At 44.4% G+C, this 10843-nt stretch overlaps 1 long non-coding RNA gene across 1 annotated transcript in view; it reads right to left on the reverse strand.

The window, feature by feature from the left end:
• LOC142483505 (uncharacterized) overlaps positions 1 to 9814 on the reverse strand; it is a 95268-nt gene extending 85454 nt beyond the window's left edge. The window contains exon 1 of the long non-coding RNA XR_012797362.1: positions 9369 to 9814. This is a non-coding gene — a long non-coding RNA (uncharacterized LOC142483505). The remainder of the gene's footprint in view (positions 1 to 9368) is intronic.
• Positions 9815 to 10843: the final 1029 nt, after the last annotated feature.

A 10843-nucleotide genomic window follows, 5' to 3' on the forward strand; every position in this document is an offset into this window, starting at 1 on the left:
CATTTTAACAAGCCCAGGGACTGCACGACCTCTGGCTGTGAAAAAAATCTAAATCTCCCCTTATCTCCTCATAAAGAGATAAGATTGCTGCTGAACTCAAACGATAGCGACTTACAATCTCCTCCTCACTCATCCCATCTAACAGGGTTCTCTCCCTGTACAGACGCGGACGAGGCACAACTTGTCTCCTCTGTCTTCTCCTCTGATCTCCTGTCCCTCTACCTGTCCCTCGGCCTGTCCCTCTCCCTGTCCCTGTCGTATCCGCGTGACTGTCCCTGTCACTGTCCCTCGGTCTGTCCCTCCCTTGCCCTATATGATTTTCTTGATCAGCAATCATGTCATAGAAAAGAATGTTCCTCCGTCTCCTAAACAATCGCAACATTTTGAAATGAGTAACTGTGAATGAGCAGGTAATGGGCGTCCTTTAAATAGGTATGTGATGATGTCAGGTGACATAGTAAAATGCAAGGTGTTACATTAACATAATAAAGTACTTCTGTGGCAAGCTGTGTGTAGTTGTTGTTATAAGTATTTGTTGTGTGTATTCTGCAGGGAATGATGATATTTGCCAATGATGTGACGTGAAGCTTTGTACAAAGATTGCTTGCAAATAAATAGTTGCATGTGCAATGCATGTAAAACTTCTGAACGCAAGAGTCAGTCATGTAATGAGACAAAAAGGCTGAGATTGACGTGGGAAAAGTTTTGTGTAACATGTGTAATTAGCCATGTTATTGTCACATGTTGCCAACAATGAATAGTCGTGTGCATATGCATGCATTTCTGTAAGGAGGATAGTTGCTATAGAATAAGTTTACAAGGTGTCCCAATGATGAATTACTGTACATGTGTGTATAAGTTAGGTTGAAGTGCTTGTAATGCAACGGTTATAATGTAAACATGCAATGTGATTGTGCGTCCAATAAGTGACGTCATGAAAATAGGCAGGACCAAACCTAGATGTAAACATGAGAATTTAGATGTACATGAACCTTTACAGATGCGTGACACATTACAAGCATTGTGTAATGTAAAGGAACATGAATATACGGTGTATGTGTGACATGTGTGACATGTGTAACATCATGTAAATAATTGTCGCTGAGTTCAGTAAAATGTGTGATATGATGTGAGGTTCTCCTTTAAGAGTTGAGTATAGTATTTTCCCTTGCCACATCATCACATGATGAGTAATGTGACCCGCAAATGCTGAAAACATGTAAAAGTAGAATGTTATGCAAATAATACACGTCAGCTGTGACACAATGCAGGGAATGCCCCCACACTGTACTGCAAATGACGTTTGTATTGTGAGCAATGAAACGTAAACAGTACTATACTGTTATACGTCCCCGCTCCATTGACTTCCATTGATGTACAGAAGTTTTTTTTTTTCTAAGTGCCGTTCCGGCAGCCTTAGCGATCGTTTTCCCCTCCAAACTGCCAACTTTAGTTGGCGGGACAAATTGGCCATAACATCTCAATTTCGTAGTGCCGATCAGCCCCGATAAGCTGTTTTTTTTTGTTGAATCCAGCCGATTTAAAAAAGTGTCGATTAGTGTCGAAAACAGGCTTATAGGCAGCCGACTGGCCATAACAAAATTATCGGCTCCGAAACCTGGCGAAATCAAGCACTTATCGGCGCTTACTGAATCTCAAACCCAATTTTGGCTATAAAATGGCCATAATTCCCTTATCAACGCTTACTGCATGAGGCCCATAGTCCTAATCCAGGAAACCCACTTCAACACACAGACGCCCCCAAACACGTTCAGAAGTGTATTCCCCCAAGCATTTTACGCCTCCTCCCCTAGCAAAAAAAGAGGAGTAGCCATCCTCATCAGAACTGGTGTCCCTTTTGTTCTAACAAAATCATACTCGGACCCAGAGGGGCGCTCACTAACACTTCAAGGCACCCTAGCAGGATCCCCGATCACGATTGTGAATATATATGCTCCCAACGACAACCAATTACTTTTCCTGTCTAACTTACTAGAAGACCTAGACCAGCAGTCTCTGTCCTCCCTAATCATTGGAGGCGACTTCAACATGGTCGCATCCCATATAAATGACAAATCTGGCCCAGATCAAAAGAGCCCAAATTATACCCCCTCCCCAAGTAGTGCTCAGGCCCAAAAAAAAGCTAAAAAATTCCGAGAGATCATGGAGAACTACTCACTGATCGATATATGGAGGGCCCAGCACCAGGGCCAGAGGGACTACACTTTCTTCTCCACCCCTCATCAGTCCTACTCGAGAATCGATTATTTTCTGGGCACCAGTAACGTCTTCCAGGCCTCCTCCCATTCCAATATTGGACCCATCACGTGGTCCGATCACGCGCCAATTGACCTTTCCCTAACAATCCCCTTTGTTAAACACTCCCAATATAAATGGAAATTGAATGATTCCCTTCTTAGAGAAAACTCTACATCTAAAACTAATAGAATTCTTTCAGATCAACAAAGGCTCCGCCTCAACCCCGGCCATGTTATGGGAGGCCCACAAAGCCTCTATCAGAGGAGACTTAATCTCCATGGCCTCATACAAAAAAAAGCAAAAATTTAAACTTCAAAAGGAGCTTACAGAAAAGATCTCTCTCCTCGAAGCCCAACACAAAACCTTGTTGTCTAAAAAGACTCTAAAGTCACTAAATTTAGCTAGAGCAGCCCTCAAACACATACAACTAGAGGAAGTTGAAAAAGCCCTTAGATGGTCAAAACAAAAATACTTCAACAAAGGTAATAAAGCTGAAAAACTCCTGGCCTCGAAGCTACGAGGTATAAAAGCAAAAGCCCAGATAGCAAAAATCCAAACAGACACAGGTCAAATCACATACCTAGAGAAAGAAATTACCCAGGAATTTGCGAAATTTTATTCGGACCTGTACAATTTCCACCCCCCAGACCATGACCCAGTAAACTTAAACAAAATAACTCAATACCTAGACCACTGTAACCTCCCCACGCTTACCCCCCAAGAAACAGAATCCCTCAACAAACCTATAACACAAGAAGAACTTTCCCAAGCTATACAATCCCTTCAGCTAGCAAAAACACCGGGCCCGGACAGTTTTTCCAACATTTATTATAAAATGTTCTTATCTATATTATCCCCCTACCTCATCCAAATGTACAACTCCTTCCTACAGGGAGAGTCAATACCCTCTACGATAATAGCAGCGAACTTAGCGATCATCCATAAGGAGGGTAGAGACCCACTTTTGTGTGGGAGTTATAGGCCTATATCCCTGTTAAATACCGATCTCAAAATCTACAGCAAGATCCTGGCAAACAGGCTAAACCCAATTCTCCCTAGACTGATACATATAGATCAAGTAGGATTTGTGTCTGGAAGACAGGCCTCCAACAACACCCGCAAAATAGTGGATATAATTGACCACGTGCATCTCTCTGGGTCCAAAGCAATGATCCTAAGCCTCGACGCTGAAAAAGCATTCGATAGGATTAGGTGGTCCTTCCTAGACCAAACCATGCTGAGGTTTGGATTCTCAGGTCCTTTCCTGGAAGGAGTGAGAGCCCTATATCACAATCCAACAGCATATGTCAAATTAGCAGGGGGGTTTTCAGACCCCATAAAGATTAGAAACGGGACTAGACAAGGTTGCCCGCTCTCGCCCCTCTTATTTGCCTTAACTATAGAACCCCTAGCAGCTTCAATTAGAGAAGAACCAATATAAAAGGAATTAAAATCGGGGACAGAGAACACAAAATTTCACTGTTTGCAGACGACGTAATATTGACTCTCGCGGCCCCCCATACCTCCCTCCCTAACCTCCAACAGCACCTGACACAATTTGGCCAAATATCTGACTATAAAATAAACATAGACAAATCTGAGTCCCTAAATTTAACCCTTCCCCAACAGAACTGGAAACTCATCCAAGCCAATTTTAAATACCGCTGGAGTTCCTCCTATATTAAATACCTAGGGGTCAAAATCTCTACTTCTTATAATACTCTATATCAATACAACTATCCTCCCCTATTTAACCAGATTAAGAAAGACCTGGAAATCTGGAAAAAGCACCAAATCTCATGGTTCGGAAGAATGACGGCAGTAAAAATGAACGTTCTTCCAAGACTGTTATATAACTTCCAAACCCTCCCAATTTCGATCCCACAAACATCTCTTAAAAACATGCAGTCTTTAATCCTTCAATTTATCTGGAACGACAAGAAGCCCAGAGTCCCACGATCGGTGTTGCTGTCGAGTAGAGACAGAGGAGGCTTGGGGGTCCCCGACCTGGCAAAATACTATCTTGCTGCACAGTTGAAGCAGGCTGTAGTTTGGAATTGCGACCCGGCCTTAGCTTCATGGTTAGAGATAGAGACTCACTACGCCTATCCCCTCTCCTTCCAGGTGGCAATGTGGCCTTCTGGCAGCAGCGGGGCTAAACCACCAAGGTTTGCCCTGGGAGCAATGAGATGCACGTGGGAAGCATGGCTTAAAAGCAAGGGGAAGTACGGTCTGGTAGCATCCCCCTCACAGCTCATCCCCATCTTTGGGAACCCCAAATTCCCCCCTGGGTGTTCCCCAAGTCAATTCGACCAATTTCAGAGTCACAATATTAGGATGGTGGCCGATCTGCTGCAGAAAGATGAGATCGCTACGTTTCAGGTGATTAGAAACAAATTTGATATCCAAAGCCTGCACCTTTTCAAATATATGCAAGCAGACACTTCCTTTTATCCCTCTCCCCAACCTCTAAATTCCCTAAATTAACCAAATTTGAATCCCTATGCACTAAAAGAACTTACCAAAAAGGATTGATCTCACAATTATACAAAGCACTAGAGTCGCCCTCGACCCCACCCATCCATCGATACATGCAAAAATGGTCTGCACAACTAGGCCTATCGGTAGACCCAGAGGATTGGGAGGAGATCTGGGAGCAAGCCCCCAAAACTTCAATTTGCACAACCATAAAAGAAAACATATACAAAATCCTATTTCACTGGTACCTGACTCCCGTTAGACTGAGCCAGATCTACCCCGGCGCAATTGACCTGTGCTGGCGTGGATGTGGTCAAAAGGGCGACATGGCCCATATTTGGTGGTCATGTCCGGAGATACAAAGATTCTGGGCGATGATCCTGAGGCTTACAAACCAAGTCACAGGACTAACCCTACCCATGGACCCCCTGACCCTGGTGCTGAACAAACCAATCTCAGATCTTCCCCCGCCAATGGCAAGACTAATAACGTCAATATTGACGGCAGCTAGGTGCTCCATTGCGGCTGCATGGAAGCAGATAAAAGCCGCCTCTAGAGCTACGGTCACTAGGAGGATCAATGAAGTAATGACGATGGAGAAATTAACTGCCCTCATTCAAAAAAAAATACCCCAATTTCTGAATACCTGGGATCCCTGGCTAGCAAAATAATCCCATCCGAGAGGAGTTGCGGAGGTAGGAGCGTCCCCCCCCCCCCCCCCCCCCCTCCGCAATCAGGAGGAGAAGATCTACCTGAACCTGATGCAAGACTTCCCCCCCCTCCCCACAGCTTCCCCCCCACCCCCCCTAGTCTACCCCTGTTTGTCTTCTTCCCACCTCTTCCCTCTCCCCAGTTAATTCCTTCCGCCCAGAAAATAGAAAATGTTTTTTTTTTGGTCACATTCAGTATGTCAAAAGCCTTACTGTCATGGGATCATGACACCCATTCCTGTGTTGTACTACCTTTACGTGTCCAATAAAAAAATTGATACAAAAAAAAATGTAGACATTTATCCAGCATTGATAAAAATTGGAGGCTTACAGGATTCCGGAAGATAAACAGCAAGTTTGTATACATGTAGATTCCAGCCGAGTCGCGTTCTCGGGATCTCTGCACGATGCTGCTTTCTCACACGGTCTCCGACCTGCACTGCTTCAAGGGGCCGATACGTCACTTCCGGGTTCTTCAACTCATATAGCGGACGCCACCGGAACTCCACAGCAGGCTCTCTCCCTCTGGATCTCACAAGAGGGGTTACGCTCTACGCGTTTCGCCGTACGTAGTGATGGCTTCGTCAGGAGTGACGTTACCCCGTAAAGAGATGCTATTTATACCCTTTAATCTATGCTGACCTTTCCTCCTATTGGACAGCAGAATAAATTGGTGATTGACTTCATGTGTCCTCCCAATTCTTACACAACACCGTTATACAATTAACCTTAAAATACACAACAATGTTTATACACTTCAAAATAAAATACAGCTTTAATAATACAAAAATCCTATTCTAAAAATTGCCGAAGTGGTCTCATATACAACTGTGCTATTTCAAGAATTGTATATAAAATATATAAGATGCATAAAATATAATAAAATCGCTCAAAATCTAACATATACGTTGAAACGGTGATTGATGTATCTCAAAGATAAGAACATAGGGAAAAAACACACAATTAGTTCATAGTATATGCATTTTAACCTAAGTCACAGTTTGACATGTAAAAAATGACCCTGTGCTAGGAGAGATTGTCCCTGAAAACCCAAGCGTGATCTTTAGAAGAGCAAAATCATTGAAAGACAAATTAGCCCCCAGTGCCCTCCCTAAAAAAACTAGTGAGGGAAATAGATGGCTAACTAGATCTAAAGGTTTTTTTGGCTGCACCACATGTACTGCATGTAAACACAGGCCAGAGGATAAATTTAGTTTTGTGTCTAATACCTCAGGGCAAAGATATAATATTAAACAACTTTTGTCATGTAAATCCAACTATGTGGTATATCTTATTTCCTGTCCATGTGGATTACAATATGTAGGCCAAACTAGAAGAACTGCTAACACACGTATACTTGAGCATATTGGCAATGTAAGGAGAGGTGTTACTACACATTACCTATCCAACCATTTTTTACAAAAACATAATGGGGATACATCTGGGCTCAAATTTACTGTGATAGAACAAGTGTTAACACATTGGAGAGGTGGAGACAGACAAGCTGCTCTTAAAAAAAGAGAAAGCTTCTGGATCTTCACCTTACAAACACTTGTACCACTAGGTCTCAATGTGGATTTTGAGCTGAGTGCTTTCCTATAAAAATGTTTTAAACTGTGACCTAGGTTAAAATGCATATAGTATGAACTAATTGTGTGTTTTTTCCCTATGTTCTTATCTTTGAGATACATCAATCGCCGTTTCAACGTATATGTTAGATTTTGAGCGATTTTATTATATTTTATGCATCTTATATATTTTATATACAATTCTTGAAATAGCACAGTTGTATATGAGACCACTTCGGCAATTTTTAGAATAGGATTTTTGTATTATTAAAGCTGTATTTTATTTTGAAGTGTATAAACATTGTTGTGTATTTTAAGGTTAATTGTATAACGGTGTTGTGTAAGAATTGGGAGGACACATGAAGTCAATCACCAATTTATTCTGCTGTCCAATAGGAGGAAAGGTCAGCATAGATTAAAGGGTATAAATAGCATCTCTTTACGGGGTAACGTCACTCCTGACGAAGCCGTCACTACGTACGGCGAAACGCGTAGAGCGTAACCCCTCTTGTGAGATCCAGAGGGAGAGAGCCTGCTGTGGAGTTCCGGTGGTGTCCGCTATATGAGTTGAAGAACCCGGAAGTGACGTATCGGCCCCTTGAAGCAGTGCAGGTCGGAAACCGTGTGAGAAAGCAGCATCGTGCAGAGATCCCGAGAACGCGACTCGGCTGGAATCTACACGTATACAAACTTGCTGTTTATCTTCCGGAATCCTGTAAGCCTCCAATTTTTATCAATGCTGGATAAATGTCTACATTTTTAAGTTTTGGATTGGTGTCTCTCTTTTGGATTTCCACCTCCTAATTGTTGCTCCTTTGTATGGGACATCATTTACTAACATAGATGTCCATAGATAGCTAGTATCTCGGATACTTAGTGACCATTGGTATCTAGCTTCATTGTGCTCTTATGAGAGCTCTGCCTGTGTATGTGTGTTGTTAATTTACTGCACTATGCGAGTATCACGTTTTTTCCTTTAGGTACTGACGCTCCCCTGATTCTTCTTCTTTGTACTTTGCGGACCGTGAAACAGTCCATAAGGGTTTGAGTGTTTGTTTTATCACTTCGTGCACTTTATTTTTTTACATATTTTGATATTATTAGTCACTATATTTCACTGCATGGTTTATGTGTTCTTAGAGTGTATGAGCGCCATCTAGTGGTTTTTTTTATAGCGTTTTTTATAGCGTTTGTATAGCGTTTATTTTTGTATAGCGTTAACCACCACACTGCTGGATTAAAGGCACATTACTGAACAGGGATAAATCCCCTGTTACAGGGTAGCTGTGTCTTCCAGAGCGGAAACCCCAACACTTCCAGGTCCTCGGATTGCTGAGATACTTTCTGTTTTATTTTTAAATTTAAATGGCCATCCACAAGGCAGCCAACGGGAGTTACAAGCAGGGGCCATTTTTAGTGCGGTCCCATCATCATTCAAATGTCTGATAGTCCCGACCCGTGTAGCAATACAAATGTTGGAATTACTCTGAAGTCAAAGCACTCAACAACATTGCAGCCTCAAAGATATTTTAATATCTGTTTTTAAGATGTGTTTAGTGGCAGTGGAAGTATACACACAAAATTAAATTCCATACACGCAACATATAATGCTATCAGACCTATTCATTCTCAGTTAGGTCAGTGCTTATATAAACGGCCCAAACGTCACTGAGAAAATCCCCCCAGCAGCCAGATTCTATGTCTCCTCGCGTAACCCCCGAGATAATTAATGTCATAATTACTTCAAGTACAGTACACAAGGGTGGTTTTTACCTGTGTGCCTGCCAGCCAATTAAAAATTGACATGTCAACGATATTTGGCTGGAAACTAGTTACACATCCGTGCAGGCTTCGAGATTGCTCAACTACCGCAACAGCGCAGAATTCTACGTGGCGACAAGAAATATGTGTAACACTTCCCCCCCCCCCCCCCCCTATCGCAGGGACCATGTGGGAAAATCTACACTTATGTTACCGGGTGTGGTGCATTACCTGATAGGCTCACAGAAGACCTGAACCTGCGCCACTGGGAGCCTGGGGTTACCTGATCATTAGTTGAACACAGCGCCTCCACTTGTAAGGGTTCCCACCTGAGTGGGATGGTCCTCTTACAGGAACCGCAATAATAAAACATGCACACAGTGTATGCTAATAACTGTTTACTATTGTAACTACTAATAATAACTCCGGTACCTGTACCACACAGAATAATGTGTATACACACACACATGGACGTGCACCGGGTGCACACATCACCATAGGTATTCCCCAAAGTACCTTATGTCCAAACCCCACCCACGTGTGATGGAGATAGCGCTATCCCTGGACGTGTTGGTGCACTCTTTATAGATACCTGCCCGGGCTCCAGCCACGGGTGCCGCTATACACTGAAGTGGATCCGCCTGATCCGACGTGATGTCCTCCTACGCGTGGGGTGACTTCCAGCGTGGATAATATCACCGCAGCTCTGCACCGTCTGTACTTTGATGGGGATCCATCTGCAACCGGCCGCAGTCACTGCTTTGCAGGGCCTCCGAGTAGATAGTCTCTATATAACTCTGGGAAGTCTGAGCCCAGACCCAGTAATCAGGCTGCGCACTACTGAGTGGCTTCTAACTTAACCAAATAGCTAAAGGGGCAGATCTCCTTAAGTAGGGCCTGTCCCTGAAGCAACCACAAATTGGGGAATAGTAACTTATCTGGGACCTCTGGGGGTAACTAGGCCTAGTGCTAGGGGCTACTGCTCCCTGCACACACCCTAACTCCCCCAGCTCCCAGCTCCAACTGCTAACTCTTTTTAAAAGCTGTTTAAACTGTCATCTCTCACAGCTTCACTGGTTGCCTAGCAACATGTAACTGCAGCCTTAACTGTCTCTATTCAGAACTATTCAAAACTGCCAGCGCAGGCTCCCTTGCACTGAAAAGGCCTTAATTGCAAATGCAGCCGCCCTATTGACTAAGCCGCAGCATGTGACAATCCCCTGAGGGATACGGGAGCTATACATGCAACCAGATCAAAGTTAGCTACGGCGATTTTAGAAATATCCGTTAGATATTTTCTGCAAAAAAACCCTTTCTGATGTTTTGGGAATCAATTTGTACTATCCCTTCTGCAAATCCCTGGGATATCCAAGCACTGCTCTCTTCCCCGGGATATCCAGGCGCTGCTCTCTTCCCCGGGATATCCCAGCGCTGCTATCTTCCCCGGGATATCCCAGCGCTGCTCTCTTCCCCGGGATATCCCAGCGCTGCTATCTTCCCCGGGATATCCCAGCGCTGCTCTCTTCCCCGGGATATCCAAGCACTGCTATCTTCCCCGGGATATCCCAGCGCTGCTCTCTTCCCCGGGATATCCAAGAACTGCTATCTTCCCAGGGATATCCCAGCGTTGCTATCTTCCCCGGGATATCCCAGCGCTGCTATCTTCCCCGGGATATCCCAGCGCTGCTATCTTCCCCGGGATATCTCAGCGCTGCTATCTTCCCCGGGATATCCCAGCGCTGCTCTCTTCCCCGGGATATCCAAGCACTGCTATCTTCCCAGGGATATCCCAGCGCTGCTCTCTTCCCCGGGATATCCCAGCGCTGCTCTCTTCCCCGGGATATCCCAGCGCTGCTCTCTTCCCCAGGATATCCAAGCACTGCTATCTTCCCCGGGATATCCCAGCGTTGCTATCTTCCCCGGGATATCCCAGCGCTGCTATCTTCCCCGGGATATCCCAGCGCTGCTCTCTTCCCCGGGATATCCCAGCGCTGCTATCTTCCCTGGGATATCCCAGCGCTGCTCTCTTCCCTGGGATATCCCTGTGCTGCTCTCTTCCTCGGGATA

This window comes from Ascaphus truei, unplaced genomic scaffold, assembly GCF_040206685.1.
Source record: "Ascaphus truei isolate aAscTru1 unplaced genomic scaffold, aAscTru1.hap1 HAP1_SCAFFOLD_329, whole genome shotgun sequence".
Taxonomy (NCBI): domain Eukaryota; kingdom Metazoa; phylum Chordata; class Amphibia; order Anura; family Ascaphidae; genus Ascaphus; species Ascaphus truei.